The sequence below is a fragment of the Bos javanicus genome, chromosome 24, assembly GCF_032452875.1.
Source record: "Bos javanicus breed banteng chromosome 24, ARS-OSU_banteng_1.0, whole genome shotgun sequence".
NCBI classification, from domain to species: domain Eukaryota; kingdom Metazoa; phylum Chordata; class Mammalia; order Artiodactyla; family Bovidae; genus Bos; species Bos javanicus.
The window spans coordinates 43315249-43342718 of NC_083891.1; the positions used below are offsets into that span (position 1 = coordinate 43315249).

The 27470-nt window shown below is 49.5% G+C and overlaps 1 protein-coding gene across 6 annotated transcripts in view; it reads left to right on the plus strand.

Moving 5' to 3' along the window:
- The first annotated feature begins 12655 nt into the window (after nt 1–12655).
- The window catches only part of LDLRAD4 (low density lipoprotein receptor class A domain containing 4), a 172252-nt gene continuing 157437 nt past the window's right edge, over nt 12656–27470 (plus strand). For 3 of the 6 annotated variants that reach the window (XM_061400029.1, XM_061400038.1, XM_061400039.1), the window contains exon 1: nt 12656–12746. The gene's annotated coding sequence lies outside the window, so the exon portion shown is untranslated. Of the gene's footprint in view, nt 12747–13221; nt 13311–21349; nt 21440–24577; nt 26295–27470 lie in introns of those variants that run through there. The other 3 variants (XM_061400030.1, XM_061400032.1, XM_061400034.1) reach the window with 3 other exon arrangements.

Genomic DNA, 27470 nt, shown 5'->3' on the forward strand with positions numbered 1-27470 from the left:
CTGTATTGCATAGGTTTTTAAATATAATTTAAAATATTTATATATACACATAGGTATCAGAATAAAGCAAATAGATTGAGGCTGTTAGCAACCAAGGGTTTTCGTAGAAGACAAAAGTGATGATATCATTCAAAGATAATATGTCTACAATGCTTGATATTTCTAGCGCCCCAAATGCTGGAAATCCTATAAATTGGAAGGGGAAGATAATCCAATAGGAATGTGGATAAGAGAACATAAACTTCAACATTTCACAGAATGATAATTTTAGATGGCTAGTAGACAAGCAAAATGGCTGTCTGAGGAGGCTGTAAAATAGCATAGAAAAGAGACGCAAAAGGTGAAGGAGGAAAGGAAAGATACCTGTCGAATGCAGAGTTCCAAAAAATAGCAAGGAGAAATAAGAAACCTTCCTAAGTGAACAATGCAAAGAAATAGAGGAAAACAATAGAATGGGAGACTAGAGATCTCTAAGAAAATTAGAGATACCAAGGGAATATTTCATGCAAAGATGGGCACAATAAAGGACAGAAACAGTATGGACATAACAGAAGCAGAAGATATTAAGAAAAGGTGGCAAGTATACAAATAACTATACAAAAAAGATCTTCATGACCCAGATAACCACAATGATGTGACCACTCACCTAGAGCCAGACATCCTGGAGTCCAAGTCAAGTGGGCCTTAGGAAGCATCATTACGAACAAAGTTAGTGGAGATGATGGAATTCCAGGTGAGCTATTTCATATCCTAGAAGATGCTGTGAAAGTTTTGCACTCAATATGCCAGCAAATATGGGAAACTCAGCAGTGGCCACAGGACTGGAAAAAGTCAGTTTTCATTCCAGTCCCAAAGATGGGCAAGGCCAAAGAATGTTCAAACTACCGCACAATTGCATTCATTTCACACACTAGCAAAGTAATGCTCAAAATTCTCCAAGCTAGGCTTCAATAGTACATGAACTGAGAACTTCCAGATGTTCAAGCTGGATTTAGAAAAGGCAGAGGAACCAGAGATCAAATTGCCAACATCCGTTGGATCATAGAGAGAATTCCAGCAAAGAGAATTCCAGCAAGAGAATTCCAGAAAAGAGAAGCAAGAGAATTCTAGAAAACCATCTACTTCTGTTTCATTGACTATGCTAAAGCCTTTGACTGTGTGCATCACAACAAACTGTGGAAAATTCTTAAAGAGACAAAAATACCCTACCACCTTACCTGCCTCCTCAGAAACCTGTGTGCAGGTCAAGAAGCAACAGTTAGAACCAGACATGGAACAATGGACTGGTTCCCAATTGGGAAAGGAGTACATTGTCACTCTGCTTGTTTAGCTTATATGCAGAGTACATCATGTAAAACGCCAGGCTGGATGACTCACAAACTGGAATCAAGGTTTCCAGGAGAATTATCAATAACCTGAGATATGGAGATGATACCACCCTTACAGCAGAAAGCAAAGAGGAACTAAAGAGCCTCTTGATGAAGGTTAAAGAGGAGAGTGAAAAAGCTGGCTTAAAATTCAACATTAAAAAAACAAAGATCATAGCATCTGGTCCCATCACTTCATGGCAAATAAGTGAGGAAAAACAGTGGAAACAGTGACAGACTTTATTTTCTTAGGCTCCAGAATCACTGCAGATCTGCAGCCATGAAATTAAAAGACGCTTGCTCCTTGGAAGAAAAGCTACGGCAAACTTAGCATATTAAAAATCAGAGACATTACTTTGCTGACAAAGGTCCGTCTAGTCAAAGCTATGGTTTTTCCAGTAGTCATGTACAGATGTGAGAGTTGGACCATAAAGATGGCTGAATGTTGAAGAATTGATGCTTTTGAACTGTGGTGTTGGAGAAGACTTTTGAGATTCCCTGGGGCTGCAAGATCAAGGCAGTCAATTCTAAATGAAATCAATCCTGAATATTCATTGGAAGGACTGACTCTGAAGCTGAAGCTCCAATACTATGGCCACCTGATGGGAAGAGCTGACTCATTGGAAAAGATGCTGGGAAAGATTGAAGGCAGGAAGAGAAGGTGATGACAGAGAACTAGATGGTTGGATGCCATCACTGACTCAATGGACATGAATTTGAGCAAGCTCCTGGAGATGGTGGACAGGGAAGCTTGATGCGCTGTAGTCCATGGGGTTGCAAAGAGCTGGACACAACTGAGTGACTGAACAACAACAAAGTAGATATCTGAAAATTGGTTGAGAAAATGCAAATGAAAGCAAGAATGAAATACTGTTTTTTTAACCCATGAGATTGAAAATTAAAATGCATCCCTACATCACTGGTGAGTGTGAATTGCTGGAAATTGGTGTGAGAAATGCAAATTGTAGCAACAGAAGGATACTTTTTTAAATTAAAGCTCATCAAATTGACAAAAGGGAAATGAGAAATGTCCTTACTTTGCTGGTAGGAGTGCAACTGCTTAAATGTTGTGGGGATGTAAAATAATGGCTAAAAATTAAAGTACTTTGACCCAGAAATCAAACTTTGTGAGTCTATTTTTAATCTTATTTGGGAGTCTAAAAAAGAAAACACCATTTTGTATAGCTATATGTATGTATAAATATACATGTATGTATGTATGTTAATACCATGTAAGAGATGCAAATACAGTATCCTGAAAACATCGTACTGTGAGATGCTCTGGAGGTTAAGAGCTGTGTTGGGAGAGGCTGCAGAGCGTGTGGGGCCAGCTGGCGAGCAGGAAACCTCCATACAACTGGGTCATCCTGGCTGAGCGCTCCCCAGAGTCCTGGCCCATGCTAATGTGCACAAAACAGTGTTTTAGGTCCTTTGTTATACAGTAATGTTGGTTTCTATAGGGAAAAAAGCCTCATTCCACTATTCCCTCACATCATTGAGTTCCTTTGTATAGAACACATTAAGGTACTTTACTTTTAGGGTGTTTTTTTAACCAAAAATCTATCTACTAATGGAGTCAAGCAATTTATATGGATACAAAGGGAAAAGGTATTACTTTTTATGTAAAAAGTATTATAGTATTGATATTTGTTTGGGGGGAAAAACTCATAACTGAAGCAACAATCTTCTTTTTGCAAAATAGAGCTACATTGTGTAGAATTTGGTAGGCAGTGCATTGTAATTGCTTGGTTTTTAATGTCCTTTTGTATGTTTTAAAACTTTGACAGCAAAGCTTTACTAATAGTGCTGAAGAGACCTTTTTCCTGCTTACTTGGCAACGTTTGTCTCTGAATAAAAAAAATGGCAAAAGTTGCAGTTGCATTTGTTCTCCTCTCTCCTCTGATCCTCACTCTGTTTCCTATTTCCTCCTTCCCTCTCTTCATGCCCAAGAACGAGGATGTCTCGGGCACCCTTGTCCCCCTGCAGGTATTCGGGTATTGCACATCTTCAAGTTCTCCAGGCACTCACAGGGCTTGTGGATTCTGGACTACACACTCAAGAACTATGCCTCTGAGTTGTGCTTTATCCTCTTTTCCCTTACCATGGCCATCATCATCTTTGCCACTGTTAGGTTTTATGCCAAGAAGGGCACAAACAAGACCAACTTTACTAGCATCCCTGCAGCCTTCTGGTATACCATTGTCACCATGACCACACTTGAGTGAGTGCAGACCCTGTGTGGGGAGCTGGCCAGTCAGTCAATTACACTCATCTTTTCTGTAAAATTAAAAAACGTTAGATCAATGATCTTTCTCTATTTGAGCTCCAGTCTGTCATCTATGGGCTTCCCTGGTGGCTCAGATGGTAAAGAATTTGCCTGCAATGCAGCAGACCTGGGTTCAATCCCTGGGTCAGGAAGATTCCCTGGAGGAGGGAATGGCAAACCCACTTTAGTATTCTTGCCTAGAGAATCCCATGGACAGAGGAGCCTGGTGGACTACAGTCCATGGGGTCACAAAGAGTCGTACACGACTGATTAACACTTTCACACTTCCTCTGTCATCTGTAAAAAGTGAGGGAGGTGGATTAATCTCCAAATCCCTTCCACCTCTGACAATGCCTTGATTTTCCCTGTCAGGATACTTGGGTTCCAGGATGGTCTTAGCTGCACTGTTTCTGTTGAAATTTTTTCGCTCTGGGCCAGTTTTTCCCTCTGCAAAATGAGAAATGATGACCCCTTCAGCATGCAGATGGGCTTCCCTGGTGGCTCAGTTGGTAAAGCGTCTGCCTGCAACACAGGAGACCTGGGTTCGATCCCTGGGTCAGGAAGATCCCCTGGAGAAGGAAATGGAAACCCACTCCAGTATTCTTGCCTGGAAAATCCCATGGACAGAGGAGCCTAGTGGGCTATAGTCCATGGGGTTGCAAAGAGTCGGACATGACTGAGCGACTTCACTTTCTTTCTTTCTTTTCTCCACTTCCTTATAATCCATCAACCAGCATTCTTATCTGCCAGCAGCAGGACTTGAAGCCCCCCGCTCAGCGTGAGGGGATTTTTCCACATGTTCTCAGTGGCAGAGAAAGAAATAGGCTTGGACACAGATGGGGGGGCCAGCAGACATGCCCCTTCTGTGGACTGGACGTCCAGTTGTGTCCACATCCTTCAACTCACACGTAAGCCCTGTGGGAGTAAGTGTCACCCCTTTGGTGAGTGGGGTGGGAGGGGAAGGTCTTCAGCAAGCAGGCATGATGAAAGATTGTCTAAAGAGCAGATGAGGTTGCCAGTAGCAGGGCACACAGACAGCCACTAAAAATCCAATTCCATCAAGTTTCTGCTTAGAAAAGAAGCAACCTAAAATTGAAGATGAACAAACCTTAAGATCCAGCAGTCCCATTCTAAGTGTGTGTACTGAGCATCTAAACACTGAGAAAAAGTCTTACACCTCTGTACAGAGATGTAACAAGGATGGTCATGTTGCAATGGAGCAAGAGTGGGGAAGATGGGAACTCTACATGTCCTCAAGAAGAGAAGGAGATCTAGTCACATAGTGCAACACTATTACCAGTTAAATGAACTAAAACTACATGTCAACTTGAATAAATTTTGACTGTGTAATGAGTGAAAAGGTCAAATGTACCATATAATAGCATTTATATAAAGTTTAGAAACACACAGAGCAGTATAAGTAGGTATATGGTCTCAGAATATGTTTATATGCAGCATAGATATAAAAACCCAGGAGGAATGTTCTCATGTGCAGAGACAATTCTCTGTTTACACATCAGTCGTCTTGCAAGAGAGGCCCTGCCTGCCTTATGCTCTGCTCTGTCTTTAGAAGAATGTTCCTGCAGGCCAGGCTTGGGAGATGATCAAGACTAAGTGTACATAGGTGGCTTCAGCAGCAATTCAGTTATTTTATTGGTTTTAACTGCTTTTTCATCTAGTAACATGATGCTACGTGTGTGTGTGAGGAGAAAGTGATGCCCCTGTGTTAGAGAAGCCAGCATGGGCGGCCACTGTGAGCAGCTGACGTTTAGCCATGGCATGGCAGGAGGACCTGCTTTGGGCCCCCAAACATGCTGGTTGTGTGGTTTGACACACTACATATATGTGAGACTGAGGTTTGCTTTTAAGGATGAAATTAGTATTACCATGTAACTTCTGGTAGGGGTGTCTCTGTGGTCAGTAGCTGGCAGCCCACACAGAATTATTTTAACATAATTGACCTATTTCTTCCTCTTGTACATCAGAGACTTTCACCAGAATTCCCAACTTCTACTTTGGTTTCCCACTGATAACTTGGATATCCTATAAATAATATGTCATCAGCCACTGAAATGTCAGCCTTAGCCTACCAGTCACTCTGTCCTGGGTGCTCACAGGACTGAGGCCTCATAAGGGCAGCTGCTCACACTCAGTGATGACCAGAACACAGGGAAGTTAGCGCAAGAATCTTTCAAAGCAGTTTACTGATGCCTGAGAGGTCAGAAGGAGGGCTTAGCTTAGTTAAACTTGTTTCCCATTAATTTCTCTCCTTGGATTAAACTTTGCAGTCATTTAAAACCTTTCATTATGGCTTAGTATACATTTCCCTAAGGAGCAGAGACATCACTTTGCCACCAAAGGTCTGTACGGTCAAAGCTATGGTTTTTCCAGTAGTCATGTACAGATGTGAGAGTTGGACCATAAAGAAGGCTGAGCACCAAATAATTGATGCTTTTGAATTGTGGTGCTGGAGAAGATGGTTGAAAGTCCCTTGGACAGCAAGGAGATCAAACCAATCAAACCTAAAGGAAATCAATTGTGACTATTCATTGGAAGGACTGATGCTAAAGCTGAAGCTCCAATACTTTGGGCACCTGATGGGAAGAGGTGACTCATTGGAAAAGACCCTGATGCTGGAAAAGATTGAAGGCAGGAGAAGGTGGTGACAGAGGATGAGATGGTTGGATGGCATCACTGACTCAATGGACATGAATCTGAGCTCTGGAAGATAGTGAAGAACAGGGAATCTTGGTGTGCTACAGTCCATGGAGTCACAGAGTCAGACACTACTGAGAGACTGAACAACAATAATGAGGGAGTACCTTTTCATGTGTTTGCTGGCTATTTCGTATCTTCTTTTGTAAAGGACCTTTTCAAGCAGTTTGATTGTTTTGGGGGAACAGCTTTCCTAACAAAGAAGCTAGATTGGGAGGGTATTGTTCTCCAAAAACAGTTGATCTCTGGCTGGGGGGCAGAGATACCCTGGCCCATGGCTCTGTTATCAGGGTTGGATCACAAAAGCAGAACCTTAGAAAGGGATATGGAGTTGAGATTTACTACAGGCAGTAGTGAGCGGCGTACTGAATGGCACTGATGTGGGTCCAGGCAGTATGACTGGATGTGAAGGGGTGGGTGGGGGGCAGACTGGTACTCACAGGCCCCCTGGGCCCACAGAGCAAACAAACCCTGTTTATCTTTTGTCCCTTCAGCCTAAACGACCCAGGTGACCGGCAGAAGATGCTGGCATCCTTCTCCATGGGGCTGTGCATGCACCCCCAACCCAAGACAAGGGGACAGGATGAGGGGAGAGCAGGTCAGGGGTATGAAGCTGCTCTGTACCTGGACCCCACATCCTCGGGAAGTCCCGCCACTTAAGCAGAGGCGTTAAGCACGCCTCCTTCCACGTCACCCACAACTCTCTCTCTGGCATTTCTAACTTGCGTCTGAGAAAGACTAAAGAAAACAATTCAGGTGATAAACATGTCTCATGAAGCGGACCTTTCAAACTGCAAAGTAGGGCAGAAGGCAAGAAGTTTTCTCAGGATAAAGAGTAGAGAACGAAGATGAGACAGAGATGAAGATGAGACAGAGAGGAAGCATGCGAGGGCCTGGGCCCAGGTAGCCTGCTTATAGAGCGAGAAGGCCCAGAGCTGGCTGTGGTCTGAGGACTGCTGGCTGGATGCCCTGCGTTTCTGGTCAAACGAGTGCTGACAGGACATGAGAGTCATCTATGTTTCGGTGTGCTGATGGGAACCCCACGAGCAGCTCTATCTTGGGGCCAGAAAGTTATTTCAACACCTGGAACCCAAGGAAGGGAATTCCAGGGAGCACAGACCCCACCCACTATGGCTAAGCTGACCCAGTACAAAGTCACCAGAGAACCTGTCCCTGCGGGCAAGGATGAGAAAGGGTGAAGGAAGCTGATATTTACTGAGGATATTTTGGGCCAGGTTCTGTTTTGAACACAACTTACTAACCGTTTGTACACAGCTGACTGACCATGTGTTGGAAAGCAGTGGGTGAGGGTGGGGCTGCAGTGGCCACTTTTAACCCAGCTGCTGGTCACTGCAGCAGAGAGCAGGCCCCAAACTGGGGGGAGTCATCCTGTCCTGAGGGGCTCTGCTGGGCGTGGGGAAGTTGGTGGGGGCCACTTGGGCACCAAAGGAGGCAGAGATGTGAAGAGCTCTGGTCTCAACAGACAGACCAGACTGAACTTTACCATTGGCAGGAGTTGCATCCTTTTGATAACTGATGTACAGAAACCATACACCTAAGTGTGTCTGGATGGACAGTCTTTGAGGTGACCATTTACATCTTTTTCTTGCCACATTTTTCTTTTTCTTCTCCCCGCTTCCCTTCAAGGTGAGAGAGCAGATGTTTTTCATTTGGCCCAAGAAAGTATTGCACAAGGCTAGAAACAGAGGTTGCCTGCAGAATATTTTCCTTCCTGTCTTTGGTGATTTTGAATCTGTACCCCTAGAGCAAGGAGTGAAGTTTGCAGGTCCTGGAACAGTGAGGGGCAGCCAGATCCCAGAGGAGCTGTTAGTATGGAGGTGGTATTGTGTGGCCAACCCACCACAGATCACATGAGGTGGGAATTGTCTCCATTTTACAGACCAGACACAGACAGTTTGATGGTGCAGATGGCACAATGAAGCGTGCCTATGACACTGCCAAGACACACGGGGCAGAGGCCTCCCTCCTGGCACTGAGTTCATCCTTGTCCTCTCCGTGTAACCTGTCCGAATGGGGGTGCTTAGTTCCCAGCAGAGCTGCCCTCCATCACACTTCTCTTGCTCCTTTTCCATTTGGGGTGGATCTTTTTGGATGGCTTAAGTTTCATTCAAATATTATAAATGACAGCTAAATAACTGAATTGTTTCACATTCAGCTTGTGGTTCGTTCGGGCCCTCAGAATCGTTTTGTTTTTTTTTTTAATCATTTGTTCATGTTTATACTTCTGTCTTTGTCTCCTCAGATGACTGACCTTCTTCTGTGGACTAAGTATGGTTGAGATTTAATGGACACCAGGTAAACTGCAGTGGATTTATACTGAGAAAGACTGTTTCCTACATGCAATTCCTCGAAATCATTTTCAGTTGATTTCTACCCAGTTTAGTGATGTTTTACCTCTATATTATTTACTCGTCCATCATGAGACTCCATTCTTTCCTTCAATCTCTCCGGAGCCCTTTATGAGTGTCAGGTAGACTTACACGCTCCACTGTTTGGAACAGAATGAAGTCCTGCTCTCTTGGCCTCTGCCTGGGCCCTCCAAATGAAGGTGAGGGGTCACTGACTGCCAGGTGAGCTGATGGATGGTCTGCTCATGCTAGATTTACAGAAAACAAACATATGTCTGATGCCTCTAGTTCTGCCCTTGCTGTGCCCTTGCTGCCCTTGTATGTGTGTGCAGGGCTGTGGGAGGAAGCAGCTAAAATGCAGAACAAGTACAAGGACAGAGCTCCTCCCCTAGCTACTCTTTAGAAACAGAAATAGAGATCTGCAGTTTCTAGTGATAACTGAGGGAAGACAGCAAGAAAAGGGAAAGCAAGATGAGCTAAGATTCTCATAAAAGGTAAAGCTGAGGGCAAGATTTAAAATTCAGGTCTCAAGAGGGTGAAATCATATACATGGAAATGATCCACAAGTGAAATATTGCACAATAGGAGAACAAACTGTTTCCTGTTCTTGGAAAAAACATTTTCCTCACTGCCATGGGCAGTGTCAGGTTTAGAAGGAAAATGCCATTCTTCTGTTGACCTCAGAAGGGCAAGACCAGTTTCTCCAACCCCACAGCTGTTGTTAACATGGAACATTAAATAACAAGCTAGCAAATAAATGCTTGTCAAATTCAGATTACCTCTATTAAGCACTTCTCAGCTCAATGGCATTTAAAGAGGTTTCCCCCAGCAACCAGAGTCTAAACTGTCCCACAGGTGTAGAGGTCCTCCATCGGGACTCGCTGGGAGCTGGGCTGAGGGATGTCAGCCCGCCAGCAGGTGGCAGTGTGGTTCAGCTCCTGAACTGTGCCTACCAGGATTTTCACTCACCTTTTTGCAGTCTCATCCTCTACTGGCAGAGGATGTGATGGTTGGATGGCATCACTGATTCAATGGACATGAACTTGGGTGAACTCCAGGGGATGGTGAGGGACAGAGAGGCTGGTATGCTGCAGTCCATGGGGTCGCAAAGTGTTGGACACAACTCTTAACAACTTTGAACAACTTTGTGGTCTGGAGACAAGTTAATCATTTATAGCTTCAACTTTCTTATCTGTAAAATGGGGATGTTCAAGCTGCCACAGTTACCCTGAAGATTAAATTAGATAATCTATGTGAAGTTCCTAGTACAGAGCTTGGCACATGGCTTCCAATAACTGACAGTTAATATTAAATGGTATCACCTATGAACACCGATCAGCTTCTACCCGGAAGTTACCATCTTGGTTGAGGACTGCTGAGGACTTTTTAAAGCAAGTTGAATTAAGCTAACATTTCACTAACTATAAAGTTACTGGTCAATTATTGTAGATTTCAAAAGATTCCTTTCTCTGATATTATGAAAGTAGAGCTGGTCAACTTTTGGCAAGGGGTGGAGACATTGAAAATGAGCTGTTCTAATTGGCTACCCCAGGTTGGCATATTTTGCTATGTCCACAGGGGGTTAACTTTGGCAGTTGTTGTTCAGTCACTAAGTCATGTCTAACTTTTTGTGACACCATGGACTGCAGCATGCCAGGATTCTTTATCCTTCACTGTCTCCACGGAGTTTGCTCAAACTCATGTCCCTTGAGTCAGTGATGCCATCCAACCATCTCATCCTCTGTTGGTCCCCTTCTCCTTCTGCCCTCAGTCTTTCCCAGCATCAGGTCTTTTCCAATGAGTCAGTTCTTTGTATCAGGTGGCCAAAAGACTGGAGCTTCAGCTTCAGCATCAGTCCTTCCAATGAATATTCAGGGTTGATTTCTTTAAGGATCGACTAGTTTGATCTCCTTGCTGTCCAAGGGATTCTCAAGCGTTTTCTGTAGTACAGTTCGAAAGCCTCAATTCTTCAGGGCTCAGCCTTCTTTAAGGTCCAACTCTCACATCTGTACATGACTACCGGAAAAACCATAGCTTTGACTACATGGACCTTTGTTGGTAAAGTGATGTCTCTGCTTTTTAATATGCTGTCTAGGTTTGTCACAGCTTTTCTTCCAAGGAGCACGCATCTTTTAATTTTATGGTTGCAGTCACCATACACAGTGATTTTGTAACCCAAGAAAATAAATTCTGCCATAGTTTCCATTGTTTCCCCATCTATCTGCCATTAAGTGATGGAACCAGATGCCATGATCTTAGTTTTCTGAGTGTTGAGTTTTAAGCCAGCTTTTTCACTCTCCTCTTTAACCTTCATCAAGAGGCTCTTTAGTTCCTCTTCGCTTTCTGCCATAAGGGTGATATCATCTGCGCATCTGAAGTTATTGGTAATTCTCCTGGCAATCTTGATTCCAGCTTGTGTTTCATCCAGCCCGGCATTTCACATGATGTACTCTGCATAGAAGTTAAATAAGCAGAGTGACAATATACAGCCTTGACGTACTCCTTTCCCAATTTGGAACCAGTCTGTTGTTCCATGTCCAGTTCTAACTGTTGCTTCTTGACCTACACACAGGTTTCTGAGGAGGCAGGTAAGGTGGTTTGGTATTCCTATCCCTTTAAGAACTGTCCACAGTTTGTTGTGATCCACACAGTCAAAGGCTTTCGTGTAGGTCAATGAAGCAGAAGTAGATGTTTTTCTGGAATTCCCTTGCTTTTACTATGATCCAGCGGATGTTGGCAATTTGATCTCTGGTTTCTCTGCCTTTTCTAAATCTAGCTTGAACATCTGAAAGTTCTTACTTCATGTACTGTTGAAGCCTAACTTGGACAATTTTGAGCATTACTTTGCTAGCATGTGAAATGAATGCAATTGTGCGGTAGTTTGAACATTCTTTGGCATTACCCATCTTTGGGACTGGAATGAAAACTGACCTTTTCCAGTCCTGTGGCCACTGTTGAGTTTTCTAAATTTGCCAGTATATTGATTGCGGCTCTTTCACAGCATCATCTTTTAGGATTTGAAACAGCTCAGCTGGAATTCCATCACCTCCACTAGTTTAGTTCCTAATACTGTTTCCTAAGGCCCACTTGACTTCACAGTCCAGAATGTCTGACTCTAGGTGAGTGGCTAATTTTCGTGGCTGTAATAAAGCTGGGTTAAAATGCCTAAGTGCTGTGGCAATAACCAAATCTCGGTCAAACACGGGTCAGGTTAGTGGGTGTGAAAGCTCATACTTCTGAAAACAACACCTATGCTGTCCACACTCAGGTGGAGTTCAAGTTCCAAAGGCCTTCAGAGGAGGAGAAATGTAGGCCCTCCAAGGAGAAAGGGATGCCGTGGGAAGAATCCATCTGACCTTCCTGTCTGCGAAGGGGTTGACCAGGCGAATAGGAGGATTTATCAGCCCTACTAAGGGTCCTGCAGCCCTACTGTGCGCCTGGGCCTGTGTGGGAAGACAGGTTACCAGGGGCGTGCGCGGCTCCCGCCGCCGTCTCCCGTTCCGGGATGGAGTTCCCAGTCCGGCCGGCGGTGGGCGCGCGCCCCGCCTGGCCGAGCCGAGCCTTGTGCGCAGCCGGGGGTCCCGCGGCCTGGCCGCCGGCTCTCCCTGCTCTGTGGCTGCAGTCCGCGGAGGTCGGCGCTGCCCGCTCGGGGTCCGGACGGCCCACCCCTCTCCCGCCCCGCCCGGCCGCCGCCGGTCCCACTAGGAGGGGGATGGGGAGGGTGGAGAGGCTGGCGGACCGCGAGGCAGACGAGGCCGCGGCGAGCGGGCCGGCGGGAGACAGACGGCGCGGAGGCGGAGACGGTACTGTCTCCCGCTTCCCCGCCCGGCGCTGCGGACCCGCCAGCGAGGCCGGGGATCCCCTGCGGGCCGGGGAGGAGCCGCCGCCGCCAGGCCGACTGCGCGTCCCGGGAGCGTGGAAGGGGGCGGGGAGCGCGGGGAGCCCGGGCCGATCCGGGCCCTTAAAGCATCCCGCCCTACCCCGCCGACCCCGGGCGCCCGCCGCCTCACTCCAGAGCCGCGGCCGCAGGTAAAGGCTGACCCGGTGCTGCGGCGTCCGGCGAAGTTCGGGGCGGAGGCGCGGGCGGGAGGACGGGACTCTGGAACGGGATGTCCTCGATCCCCGCCGTCGGCGCCCTCTCCAGGGTCGCGCTGGGCACGGCGGCGTCCGGCGCTGCCGGGGGCGGGCGCCGGACGGCGGCCCCCACCGAGCCGTCGGCTTCCTGGTGCCCCGAGCGGTTGTGCGCCGCCGCGGCGGGGTGGGGGAGGCGGGGTCCGCGGGCAGGTTGTGCGGGACCTGCCCGAGTTTGCGGGGCGGGAGGACCCTGGACCCTGCGCTTCCGGGTGTTGAGCGCGCTGCGCTGGGCGCGGGCTGCAGGGGCTCCCGCTGGTCCGGGCGCCGCTGGCCCTTAGGCTGTGCCCCGAGCCCGCAGGAAGCGGGCGTGGGCAGGATTTCTGTGACCCTCGCGGCGGAATAAACAGGAAGCGACGAGCACCCAGCCCGGCCGTCCCGCTTTGTCGTGCGGTCTGCAGGGCACAGCGCGCGGGACGCTTCCCGGGACCTCGCCCGCTGCCCGGGGGCTGGGCGCGCCGGGTAAGCTGGGTGCTGGGCCGCTCGCCGTGCTGACCCCCAGAGCATCAGCTTGGTTTTAAACTTTTTTCCTAATTGGAAAAGGAAGAGGCTTCCGATGAGGCGGGGGGCGAGGGGTTTAGGAAGACAACGAGGACCGCGACAGGTGGGGGGCACCTGGAGAAGGTAGGGGTTCGGGGTCCCTTGCCGAGTGAACCCAGGCGGGTTTTTGCACAGGAAACTCAACCAGGCGCAGGAGTGTCCGTGAATGCGGTGGATTCAGTAGCTTAAGTTTTGTTTTCCCCGTAGATTCTTTTAATTAGCTGAAATTGGATATTTTTGATTTGCTTATTTCTCTTTCTCTGTGTCCCATCTATTTTCTTCTCTTTTTCTCTTATTGCTTTGGTAGCTTCACATCTCTGGACCCCTGGCTTGTAGTTCGGTGCTGCGTTCTAAATGTGGGTTATGACTGTGATGAGTATTTTTGGATGCCCTACTGTGTGTGGGCGTTGTGGGATGAGGGAAGTGAGCTGCACAGAGTTGGTCCTGGAGCTGGTGTTAGTAGGCTTCTTGCAGTGGAGGTGGCTGCCCTCAAGATTGGTGCATCTCTTCCTTTAAAAGGAAGATTCCTTTGAAAATGGCCCTTCTGCCTGTTGGGCTGACCCTAAGGGTGATCTCCAGTCCGGGTCCCCTGGAGTGGCCCGGGTCACCAGAACCCTGCACAGAGAAACTGCCAGGGTGTCCAGTCAGGTCTGCATCTTCATAGGAGGGTTTAGTCTTTCCAGGGCTTATACTGTGTGTGCTGTGTCCTCTGCACATGATGCCCTTGGAGTTTGCACAGTAATCTTGGAACATGTTCTTTATGTTCAGTGAAGGGTCGTAATGTCAAATTTGAGTCATTCCATGAACTCAGGAGTGGATCTTATCCATGTACATGTATTGAATTATAATATTTGGTTTCCTGTCAACCCTTGGATGGGTGCCCTTTAATGGTCCTTGCAAAGAAGTGCTTTTTGAAACACGGGGTATATTCCTCATGATCTTTTAGAGCTTAATTCTTTTAAGAGCTTCCCTTTGCTATTGACATTGAACACATTGTTAGGAAATAGGGCTGAGACTGTAAATGCCAGTGAGGGATTTGCTGCTGCAGACATGGAGCTGCCTTCTTCCCTTGTTTTAAAAGCCACCCCCCACCACTGCCCCCAATATCTTCATATTTTGCTGTTACCCGGAAAGAGTCTTGGCTGTTGGTGGAGTCTTCTAGTTGGTGGAGGCTTGTATTTACGATGGAGAAAACTGTCCCCAGCAGGCTTTTAGGGCTTTTAGGGCTGTCCTCTCTGGGGCTGTTTGCATGACCACAGTCTTGCAGAGGAACCTGGCCTGGGGCACCTGCTTACTAAAGGATTTTGTGCCAATTTGGTGGCCTATCATTTGAAAGTCAGAGTCTCCGCCCCCACTTGCCAGAGTATATACATACACAGACAAATTTTGTTACCCGCCCCAACTCCCCCGGACTGCTGACAGTGCTCTAAGAATAGTTTTCTTGCCTGGCACTGAGAGCAGTATCCACCCGCCTGCAGAGGTGTTTACAGTCCTGGGCTGCAGTCATGGTTGACTTAGTGGCCTGGCAGAGTGACCAGTGGCTCGTGGGATGAGATCGACTGTTCCTTGGGGCTGCTGGAGGGGTACCTCCCAGCCAGACAGGGGAGCCTAGGGAAGTGACAGTGAGTTAGCATCTTGGGCACTGTGGTTCCTGGCCTGTGGTCCAGCAGAGACCCCTGAGCTTGTCTGGATCCCTGTGCAGTCACCCTCATGGTCTGGGCAGGAGGTACTCAGGGCGTGGGCATTGTCAGTGGCACCCATGACTGATTGAGTCTTCCTGGTGGCCCTTGCAAGTTTATTTTCATCTTTCTTCTGAGTCTGGGCTTATGATGTTTCTGTGAGGTATCTGTTCTTTGAGGTGAGAGTTAATACAGAAGAAAGAAATGAAATGATCTTTCCATGTTAACCTGCAAAATTTTTAGAAACATTTGATGTACTTCATATGGATTATGGTGAGCAGTGCAGAATGGTGTGGAGTGCCCCCCAGTGGCCCTCTCTTCTTGCTTCCACTCCCTACTTTTAGGGGTCTCAGGACATTCTCCGGAAAGCCAGTCTTCTGATGTCAGAGTGACTTTCTGCCTTCATGGTATGTGTTAGTCTGGAGTTATACCGTGACCTTGTACCCTGGGTGTGAAGGAAGGTGAAGCTTCAGTTTTTAATAGCAATGTATAGCTTCTGCCTCCGTCTGAAACTTTAGGCCACAAGACTTGTCACATCTTAGGGAAATTTTGGTGACATTATTAGTTTCATTTTTAGGCAAGTAGGGGACACAAGTGAGCACCTGTATTAATTGCTGTAGAAATAATTGGGTTTGTAATTCAAAGTAATACTGTTTTTCTCGCTACCATAGGAGGATGTGAAAATAATGCTTGTGTTGTGTCCTATCCATGTGATTTGAGTATGGATTGCTTTCCTTTGAATTTCCACTAAAAATGGTACTTTGGCCTTTTAAGCTGTTTTTGTAAGGACTTTTCTTTCCCCCAAGCTTGTTTTCCAGATAAGTCTTGGAAATTACGAAGAACACAGCTATAATTTCTCCCTTGATTGGCAGCAGAGAGCTTTCCCGGACAAAAATAAGGCTGTTTTGTGCCAAATGGTTGACTTTTCTAGAATAAAAACTCTAAAGGGTTTGCAAAGAGTCCTCTGGTTAATATATTGGCATTCCCAGAACCCACTAAAACCCGGCAGCCTGCCAGATACCACTTAATGAGGACGCGGAGTGTCTGGCTCAGATCCCCAAGAGCAGAAGCGGGTGGGGGCTGCTGTCCACACCCTTTATTCATTTTTAATGACCGTACTTTTGTTTTGCAGATTTTGTTCTGCACCCGTCAAGACCCACAGCCGTGGTGCCGCCCCTCCCCTATTCATTTATCTACTCATTCACTTGGCATTGGAAAAGTGTGGAGACTTTCAAGGTTAAGGATCCTGGTGAGGGATCCTTTCTGTTTGCGGGAGTTCTTTTGTGGTTGGCTTTCTGTTTTCTCATTCTTCTTCCTACCCGCAAAACCCAGCCTTTATTTTGGAAGAGGAAGAGAGAAAAGGAACAGAAAAGGAGATGACAACTTTTTTTTTTAAATGATGCTTTATTGTCTCCTGGAAAAGCGAAGCGTTTATGAAACTTAAAGTTTGTCAGACAGTTTATATGACAGTGCAAGTTGGTGCTTGCCAAGCTCCAGACAGATTGCTAACGTTACATGACAGGGAAAAAGAAATTACCGCTGTCTGCGAGCGGTGGGCGGGGCCGGGCACCCGGCAGCCTGCAGGCTGTGCAGTGCGTGGGGTGCGTGGGGGTGCGTGAACAGCCTCCGCCCGCTGCCTGGAATTCTTCGACTCGCTTTGGAAGCAAGAAGGGTGTGTCTCTTGATTTTATTTTCGGCAGGGCTGCAGGGCGACAGGATCCAGGGAGCAGCTCTGTATTTTTTCTGACACGGTGACGCTTTGCCTCGCGGGCGCCTCCGGCCCGCACGACTCTCCTTAGCATCAGGGGACATGGTTCCTCATCTTCCTCCCGGGGTCCAGCTTTTGATGGCACTGAACTGTGTTCTTAGCCCCTCAGGTCCTCAGGTGTCTCGAAGCCAAGTTTACGGCTGCGTTGTTTCTGAAGCTGCAGACGTTGAGAATCGGTTGCCTGAGATAAGGGTGCCAGCTGCCCCGGGGAGGGGGCTGGTGGCACTCCTTGGGCACAGTGTACTTTCATCCCTGGCATGTGGAGAGTCAGCTGGCAGCGTGACAGGTGTAATGAACTTAATGGACTTGCTCTAGTTGTTGGTGGGGACACTGCTCATATTACAAAGTTAGCTCCTAAGTGGGGGCTTTGCCAGAGGACTTGCAGGACCTCTGTGCAGACGGGATCCAAGACCTGGCCTGGCCGAGAACTGGGTGTGTGTGAGCCACACGGTCCCTAAGTGGACCCAGACTTTCTCTTCAAAGGAAGGCTGCTCTGTCTAATCTCCCCACCCATATCCTTCCATCCATATGGTGGGGTGTGGCCCTGCCCCTGGGATTGCAGAGTGCGGGCTCCCAGTGCTGCTTCCTTGGTTCCCCAGGAGTGGCTGGACCCCTGGTGGCCAGTCAGTGGCCTTGGGGCCAGCAGCCTCCACACAGAGTTGAGAGGGAATTTCCAGAGTGAAATCCCCTGTTCTGAAGGTGGGAGGCCAGGCTGTGCTTGGAAGGGCTCCTGTGGCCAGGGGTCAAAGTGGTGGGGGAGGTAGCAGCGCCTTGGTGCCAGGCCATCCTTAGTGTTCTGAGAGCTCTTGTTAGCTGATTTCATCCTTTAGCAGCCCTAGGATGTGGGCACTGCCACCCGTCAACTCCCCAACAGGCACACAGACAGCAAGAAGCCTGAGATGCTGGCATGAAGAAATGCTGTGCCTTCTTTGGGGACCGCTCTCAGCAGTCGGAATGGAGCAGGACCAAATCTCTCTGTGGCCCAGCGCAGGGCCCAGCGCTCCTCCTTCCTGCCTGCCTTCCTCCATGGATCCAACTCACGCCTCTCCTCCCGGCCTCACTCTTCTTTCTTTTTTAAAAAAATATTTATTTATTTGGCTGCACCAGGTCTTAGTTGCGGCAGGTGGGATCTGGTTCCCTGATCAATTGCATTGGAGTGTGGAGTCCTAGCTACTGGACCAATGGGGAAGTCCCTCCCCACCCCTCATTTGTAACCCCAGCTCCTGTGCCTGTCCTGCCTGTGGTCACAGCCTCAGCTTTGAGAGTTGGGATTGGGCGGGGCTCCATGGGACTGCCTCGCTGATGTTATCTGGCTGGGTTTGTTGGGGGCCGGTCCTATTTTCCTGGCCCCCAAAGCCTTTGGGCTGGGCTGAGGTGGCCCAGGCCCTACCTGTGCAGCAGAACTCAGCTAGTCCCCAAACGTGGGGTGAAGCGAAAAGATAATCACAGCTCTCAGATTCTCTGTCGTGCCTTGTGCGGGGTTGGGTTAATCAACCACATGTGTCTGCATGCAGTTCTTGTGTCCATCCTGGATAGACCAAAGTGTTTGAGCTTATGGGGCCTGAAGTGAGGCCCCAGGAGGTGCGGATGTCCGGAGCCTGCAGGATGACCCCCAGCCCTTGGTAGACTTCCGAGGCTGCAGGCAGGACTAGACCTTTCTAGACCTTTCATACCCCCTAGTGGCTGGGTGGTATTGTTCCCCACGAAGGTACTGTGGTGCCCACAGCAGGCTGTGGGCACTGTTGGGCCTCAGTCTAGTGAGGTCCCTGCAATGGGGGTGGATGGGCATCCATTTGTGGTGGAGGCCACGCCTATCTGGAGGAGTTCCTGTCTATTCCTCCTGTCAGGTGGTGGGGGCTCAAGGGCCCTAGACCAGACTCCACACTCTGTTTGAACCTGACTTTTTATTCCAGAGATTCTTTCAGGCCCGACTGAAATCAGCGTCACAGACCTAGTCTCTGAAATCCTTTTTTTTCCCCCCCCTGATTTAAAAAAACAAGAAGAAAATAAAAATGACTAAAATTACCTATAATTCCACTTTAGAGATGACCTCTATTAACAGTTTTGTAGATTCTTTCCAGGCTTATTTATTGATTATAAAATCATGCTTCGAACTTACATACTTTTTATAAACTTTAACATTCCATCTTGAATATATTTTCATGTAATTTAAATATTCTCCAAAAATACCACTGCTGATGAGTATTAAATTCCACCCTGTGGTTATATTGTTATTTTCTTAAGCCTGTTCTGGGACACTGAGTCTGCTGGCAGTTTTCCCTATTATAAATAATTCTGCACCAGACATTCCGTTTACATTCCGGTTACATCCTCTGGACAGATTCCTCAAGGAGGAGCCGGTGGGTGTGAGAACTTTCAGAGGGGCCCCCAGAAAGGATGGTGCACTACACACAGACATGGGTGACTGCAGTCTTGCCAGTGCTGAATATTATAAAAAAAAATCTTTGCAAGTTTGGCAATGAAATTGTATGTTTAAATTCTCCATCCCTCCTTCAGTGTAGCATCCGGTGACCCACAGGTGAAGAGAGTTTGCTGTCACCAGGGCTTTGCTGTGGGCAGATGCAGTGATGTTAGTGGGTGCTCCCCACGAGGGGGATAAGACTTTTGTACTATTTTAAATTTGAATTAAACTTAGGCAGACAGGTTAAGGGCAGTAAACAGTCTAATAATACATTTTAAAGAGAAAATTAGGGATTTTATGGCCAAAGACTGTGTCTAATCTTTCCCTGCTCCTCTCACCCTAACTGGGGCAGGGAGGGCAGTGTGGACTCCGGGGTGGAGCGAGGAGGCCAGGGCGGTTCCATTAGCAGGTGCCTGAGGACCTGAGTGACACCCCCCTCAGTCATCCTATTCGCTCTCAGCCCTCGCTTTCTTAGATCAGACTCTTCCTTGGCCTCTCCCCCAAGGATGCCAACATGAAACTCTCATCTTCTTACTGTTGCACTTGATGGCTGATGCTAGATCTCTGGCCTGGTGGTCCTCTGTGGGGTTGGGGGCTTTGCCGTGGCCCCTTTTGCCACACTTCTGCAGATTTCTGCTTCCAGTCAAGGCTGGAGCCCATCCTGAGTGCAGACTCCAGAGGGTGTTTGTGCCGGCTGCTCTGGAAGCCCCAGACAAGGGAAACCATCTCAGTACATAGCAGTTAACTGAAGTCTGTTTTGTTTTCCTCAAAAGGCAGCCTGACTGGTTGAAACGTGGGGACCAGCTGGAGGGAGCAAGACATGACACCTGCGTCTTGGGGTAATTGGGCCCCAACGAGCTTGTTTTGGTCACAGGCACCTTCGTGCAGTGGTGTGGGGCAGGTGTGGATGCTTGGGAGCGCTGGCAGGTGAACCCAGTGAGCAGAAAGCAAAGGCCATGGGCCCCTTCGGCGCTGATGCTCGAGTGGGTGACCGCGGCACTCTGGGCGCAGCCTGTGGGAGCCCCCTTGGCTGTTGTCTTGCCTGCTTGGCACCCCCCACCCCCACCCTGCTGGCCACGCAGGCAGCCACACCCCACTTTCCAGGTGCAAACGCACCCTGGACAAGGCCTGGGGAAGGGGGCAGACGGGGCCTTGGAGATGTAGTGAGCCAGAGGACCCCAGGAACTGAGAGGGCTAGCTGGTGGCCACCCAGCTCTCTGACCGTGGGGGGCGGGGGTGGCTGGGGGAGCAGCCATATGGGGTCTTGAGGAGTTAGTATCAGTGGTTCGCGGACCAGGCTGCTGGTCCCTGTGTGCGGGGCTGGCCGCTCCTCAGTCAGAAAGGAGGGCTTTCTGGATAGAATTCAGCATGATTTCAAGGTGGCTAAGGTTATAGTTGGGTGGCTTGGTTGGACGATTGTATTTCTGTGACTTGGGCTCTTAAGATAAACACTGACGCCTTCGGAACTTAGCTTCCATCCTACTGGTATTTAAATATGAGCGCTGGTGTTTTACTTCCAAACCAGAGGTCCTGGAATTTATTTATTTATTTATTTTCATCTGAAGAGTAATGTAAAAATAGTGTATACACACAGTCTTCACTGTGTAAGTTAGGTAGTAAATTTAGTCCAGAGAAATGATAGCCTTTGTAGAAACAAAGTTGGCCCCTCTGTGGCTTGGAGCTTTTGTTATTTGATGGACTCCCTTGTGCTGAGCGCGCAGCGTGAAAGTTCACCCTTTTCCTGTTTTGACTTGGCTCACTTTCTGGAGTTTAGGAATCGGGACTCACTTATGTGCCTGAGGGAGCGGCTTCCGCGGAGGCCCCAGGGCTCCAGTGTGGGCCGGAGCCGCTCCGGTGGACGCATCACCGCATAGTATGCAGGGAAGTTTTGCGGTGAGGAGGTTGCTTTTCTCTGCTGACGGCCGCGCCCTTCCCTAAAACAGCCATCTGCCTGCTTCTTAGGTTCGAAGGGGATCAGACGAGGTATAAATATAAAGCTCACGCAGACCAGCTGGGAGAGTCCAGCCTCAATGAGCCTCGATGAAGCGCGGCTGCTTCCAGTGAACCGAGTATTTGGGGCGTGCGCACAGATGTGCGGTGAGGACCCCGCTCCTGCCCCGGGACTGGAGACCCAGAAGCCTGAGTGTGGGCACCAGAAGCGGCCGCTGTGACCACGCTCCAGGTCTGAGCCGTTAGTCTGGGAGAAGCGTGTACCGGGGGCGCGGGGGCGAGGCTGCTGGCTTGCAGCTATGAGCGCTGGCCACCGCACGCGGCCTCCCTCCTCCTCTGCTCCGTGGGCCCCGTGACGTCCGAGCGCTTGGTCTGCTACGGACAACCGGGGGGAGACTTCAGGGAGAGGCTGGCTTTGGGCTGAGAGGTGGCCGGACAGTGGTTTGCAGGGCGAATGGCAGGGAGAGGGGTCTCTGTCCTGGGCCCCCGGAACCCTGTGCGCTGAGTCCTGACGGCGCAGACCTGAGCGTGACCTTCGTGCGCTGTGAGCACGGGCTCCGCTCGCATGGTCATGTGTGTGGATTATAGGTCACTTCGTTTGTGCAGTGTGTGTGCTGCCCACTCTTGCTCACAGCGGGATCTGTGTGAACAGTCGGGGGCCACTGTTTGCCGTGGGACCACGTGTCCGGGCAGCTGTGGCAGGAGGGCGGGTCCACAGTGACTGCATGGCTCCTGCGTTTCCGGCTCTACCGCGCCTGGTGGGGAAGGGCACAGGGAAACACTAGCAGAGCAAGCCTGGGTCGGGTCCTGCTAGCGCAGAGTGTGCCTGGTGGTCGCGCTTCAAGGGTCAGATCCCGTCTGTGCACGTGGCTGGTGGTGGATGGCGTTGCTGGGGAGGGGACACAGGTGCTGGGAGGAAGTGGGAGTTGATCCCTGACTGTGACCTGCATGGTAGAGGGAGGAGGGGGGCTCAGGGGACAAGTGTGAGTGGAGGTGGGACTCGGAGGCGGGAGGCATGGTCCTTGTTGGAGGTGGAGAGTTCGGTGGTTCTAACTTCGTGGTGCTGGTTGGAGGTCTGCAGACTGAGTCTCTTATGGAGCTTCTGCCCATCTTTGCTGAAAACCGAATCAGCCAGCAGTGATAGTAAAACGGGGCTGTGGGGATACCTGCCTTCCACCTGTTTTCACAGCTGGTTCTTTGCCCTGGAGGCTCTGTCCCCAGCTCAGGGCTGTACGACTTGGAACTTGTTCACATTTCACAAAATGCTTAAACGTTCGTCCTCCAAAGAGCTCATACCAGGGAGTTAGGCTTGTCACTTTCACATGGTGACAATAGTGGCTTCTGTTTGCAAAACACTTGAACTTTTCCAGGCTCTTCAAAGACAGTGTTTAATCTCATGATCCTTGGCTTTAAGGAACAATTAATGAGATGTATGTGGAAATGTAATTAATTTCTAATGCGGCTGTTAGCTGAATATGGGATTCAGATCACAGTTTATTTTAACGTACAAAACCTGATGGGGAGAGGTGCCCTGCAGTCATCCAGGCCTCACGGTGGGTGGTTTTCTGAAGGAACCCAGGCTTTGCAGCTTGCTGGCTGAACAGGCATAATTTTGGGACGTTAGGGCAAATGCTAGTCAAATTCAGAAGTACAAGGCAACTTGAGGGCTTGAATAGTCATTTCCCCGTGGTTGTCAGAAAGAGACGTGGGTGCGGTGAGGTTCGTGGGACAGTGCTCTCACCTCCCTTGTTAGAGGACGCTGTGCTGGCGGCCCTTTGTGGCACTTAAATCACAGCAGGTCCTGGCACACCTGGAGTGTCACCTGGTGGTCACGATGGAGCCGACGTCCCCCTGTTTGTCCTGTGTCCTTCAGACCAGCTGGTTTTCCCCTTGTGGCTTGGATGCTGTCTTGGTGTCTGTCTGTTCAGCTGTGGGTGTGGGTTACTGCTGGTCTGCCTCCCCTTTTAACAGAGGAGTGTTTGAGCCATGACATCAGGCTGCCCCAGCCCTTGCGGTGCCTGGCCACCCCTGCGCCTCGACCTCGGCAGCTCTCCTCCTCGGGTTCTCCTCTTCTGTGGCCACCATGTGTCCGTCCCTTCACCTTCTTGGACTGCAAGCAGAGTCAGGCTTGCTCTGCGGCTTCCTGCTCTCTCCTTTGCAGGCCCCAGAGGTGCTGTTTCTCCCCAAGTCCAGGTGCGTCCTGAGCTGGTGATGGGGGCAGAGGCCAAAGGGTCCCTGCCTGGACATCCACTAAACCGCCAGTGTGGGCCAGGTGTCCCTTGGAGCTTTTGGTGCAAAGGAAGTGCTTTCTGCCCTCTTGGGCTGTGGATCAGTAACTGTCTTGGAGGGTCAGTGGCATTTGGGGGTGGCCTGACCCTGAAGGACAGTGTGGGGAAATGGCCCCTCCTTGCTGAGCAGAATTCTTGTCTTCTGTGTTGCTGGGATGTTCTCTGCTGTTGGTGGAGTGGGGACTGTGGCGAGGAGGGGCAGGTGGTCATTGAGCAGAGCCTGGCGAGCTGGTGGGGTTACTGAGCGCCCCTTAGCTGAGCTTCCTTCCTGTGGTTCTTTGTCACTGATTCTGGCGAGGTTTTATTGACAACCTCTTCATGATGAGACGTGGTTGGGTGCTTGGTGACATGGCCTGGGGATCTGGCCATGTCTGAGGGGTCTGACCTTCAGTCAGTGGGGAAAGTTTCTGCCTACTGAGCCTCCCACCCATGCCTGGAAAGCATAGAATTCCATTGCGTGGATTGAAATGGGCTCTGTATTTACGTGGAGGCCTTTGCCCCTGGCTCCGCACTCAGGCCTGACTGACCAGTGGTCCTTCCCAAGCCTGTGACTAGAGCCGTGTCCTTATCCCCTCTCTCCCCACAGTGATTCAGACGCACAACCAGGAGCCCTCCTGGACTCCCCCTCCCCACGCAGGGGCTTGTTCTGCCTTCAGAATCTGCCCTAAATCTGGTCACTTGTCTCCGTCACCAGTAGCTCAGTATGTGTCCCTCCCCTGGGCTCATGCAGGGCTCTCTGACCAGCTACTCACCTCCCTTCCACATAGTCTGGTTTCAGCCCAGTGGCTGAGTGAACCGGGCCTGGTGATTGGGCTGCTGTGCCCGGCCTGGGGGCATGACTACTGTCCCCTGGGGCTCCCCACTGTCCAGCTCCACCCCCAGGGCTTTGTGGTTGCTACCGAGACCCCTCTCCCCAGGGCTGTGCGTCCATCACTCACTTCACTCAGGCCTCGTTTGGGTGTCCTGCCTGTCCAGATTTCCTCCATGGCCCAGGACAGCGCGCATAGGACCCAGGGAGCACAGGCCAGAGCCAGGACACAGCAGGACAGCCAGTCCTGGGGTGGGGGAGGGGTGGGCACTGGGGGTCCACCATAGTCACCAGGGGTCAGGCCAGGCCTCTACTACCTATCAGAAAGGCTGAAGCACAGCCCATGCTGGGGGCCGAGCGGCCCCGGCACAGCTCAACTCTACACCGCCCCCCCACCCCCAGGTGTTTCCTCATCTACATTAACTTTCATTTGACTGTTTTCCCCAAAATGACCTGCTCTCGCCCTCCCTCCCCCTCTCCCAGTTTAACCCACTTGCCAAATAAACTGCTGGTGAATGAAAAATTCTCTGTTTCAAACAAATGAATCAAACTGTGGAAGATCATCAGATTTGTTAGTGTTCTTGAAATCATCATAGGCAGAGATTTTTCCCTTTGGACCAAGTGTCTGTCATAACCTCGGTTCTTCTCAGCTGTTTTCTTCTGTCCTTGGGATCAGGAAAAGTTCAAAGTAGAGAAAGTTACAATCTGTGAGTCATTTTCTCATCTTGTCAAAGAAGCCTAAACCCTGAACAGGTCCCTGGGAGCTTGACTCATCCTCCAGACACCTGACTGTGCTTTTATTCTGGTGTTAGATTCATCTTCTTGAGTTGTGTGGTCTCCCAGGCGGCACTAGCAGTAAAGAACCCACCTGTCAATGCAGGAGACACAAGAGACCCTGGTTTGATCTCTGAGTTGGGAAGATCCCCTGGAGGAGGGCATGGCAACCCACTCCAGTATACTTGCCTGGAGAATCCCATGGACAGAGGAGTGTGGTGGGTTATAGTCCATGGGATCACAAAGAGACACATCTGAAGTGACTTAGCACACACAGCAAACCTTAGATTTCAAATTCACGAGGATATGAAAATTATTTAGGTGGAACAAGGAAAAAACCTGGATAAGACAAATTCCAGTTAATGGCAAGTTATACAGCGATTCATTTCCAGTGATGGATTTCAGCCCGTGTGATGTGTCAAAGACACTAGGGGTGCTTGCGGGTAAGGTGGGAGTCTCCCCACGTCCGGGGGACACATCTGTGGTCCTGCTCCCTCTAGCGGTGGCGGGCTGTCTCAGGGCCGAGTTCCACTGTGCCTCCATCAGGAGTCTGTTGGAACGAGGCAGGCACTGCACTTCCCTGAAGAACACCTGCAGGGGATGGGCCAGGACCTTAAGAATGGACGCATCGCCCAAGGATGATTTTGAAATCTTGTCTTTTTACCCTTTCCTTGTTTGCTACAGTGATCACTTTTATAACAAGAAAATCACCAGTGAACTTGATTTCTTCAGGCCATGGAACAAAAAGTCAGTTTCTGAAAAACTGTGGAAAACAACATGATGTCTGTCTTTTTTAAGCATCGTGGAAGCAGGAACGAGTTGCTACGGTGAGGTTCACTCTACATGGAGAGCGGTGTCCGGAGCGCCCATGTACACAGACTTTCTCAGATGTGGAAACAGTCACACGCAGGATCACGGTTCCATCTTTTCCCTTCAAATCGCCATTTGGCTTTGATCTAAAAGCATGAACAATCCTGCATGCTCTCTGCAGCCTCTGCCTCTCAGCCTGAGGTCACCTGAGGTCATCTGGGGTTGCCTATGAGCCCACCTTGCATGTCATCTGAGGCTACATCCTTGCCCACTGAGAGCAGACTGTTCAGAAAGCTGGCCCAGGGACCTTCAATTTCCACATCCATGTGTTTCTTCAGCCTTGTACTGGAACACATGTGGGTTCTCCGACGCCCTCCTCTGAACCACTTGCAGAAATCCATGGCCACGTAAGGTTTTTCCTTCAGTCTGTCCATGGTGCAGAACACAGACACTGCAGCCCCTCTGTGTGACTGGCTGCTGTTGACCCGCTGGTGTAGGTACAGGAGTGGGCGCGGTTCTGTGAAGAAACGTGGCCCATCTAGATGGAATCCCTGTTTCTGTTGGCATCTCTGGAGCTGGGCTGGAGGGCCACCGTTCCGGGGGCCGTCCTCTCCCAGTGTGGCGTTAGGCTAGTTTGTTTGGAGGCGCTGGTACTCTGCACCTCTGACATCCTGTTAGTCACACTTGGAAATGAGAACATTTCCACTTAACCTTGGGGCTTCCCAGGTGGCACGAGTAGTAAAGAACCTGCTTGCCAATGCAGGAGATATAAGAGATGTGGGTTCAATCCCTGGGTCAGGAAGATCCCCTGGAGAAAGTGGCAACCCACTCCCATATTCTTGCCTGGAGAATCCTGTGGACAGAGGAACCTAGCAGGCTACAGTCCATGGGGTTGAAAAGAGTCAGACGTGACTGAAGCGACTTAGCACACATGCACTTAGCCTTAGGGTTGAACATTCCTGCAGGTAGGTCACAAATGATGTCAAGATTTTAAAAGTTAGGTTACCTTTGTTCCTGAAAGTCTACAATGTCTTTTTATCTACAGGCTCTTAATGATTTTTCCTAACAGCAAGTGCTTATTCATTGATGGTAAACCAAGGAAGAGGAAGACCCAGGCAAACCCCAGGTCTCCAAACATTGTAACTAGAAACACATCCATTCTCACCACACAGACTTTCAGGTTCCAACCTGGGCAGCTTTTTAGTTGCCAGGAGGTAGTGAGAATTATGGGTTGTTTTCAGGGTGTCTGCAGGGTTTTAAAATCCACATCCCCGCTCCTTTCTACCATTATGCCTCGGCTTTTTTAAACAAACTTTCTATTAGTGGCATTGCAGTGACTGTGTTTACACAGAGTCCTCCTGCCCTTCACCCAGCTTCCCTGACTTTGGTGCCTGATGCCGCATCAGCTCACGGTGACTTGCATCACAGGCGCAATGCACACAGAATGCTGGGTCTCATCACTGCTCCTACTAAACCCTCTGTTACCAGTGCTTAGTCATTCAGTCGTGTCCCACTCTTTGTGATGCCATGGACTGTAGCCCGCCAGGGTCCTCTGTCCATGGGATTTCTCCAGGCAAGAATAC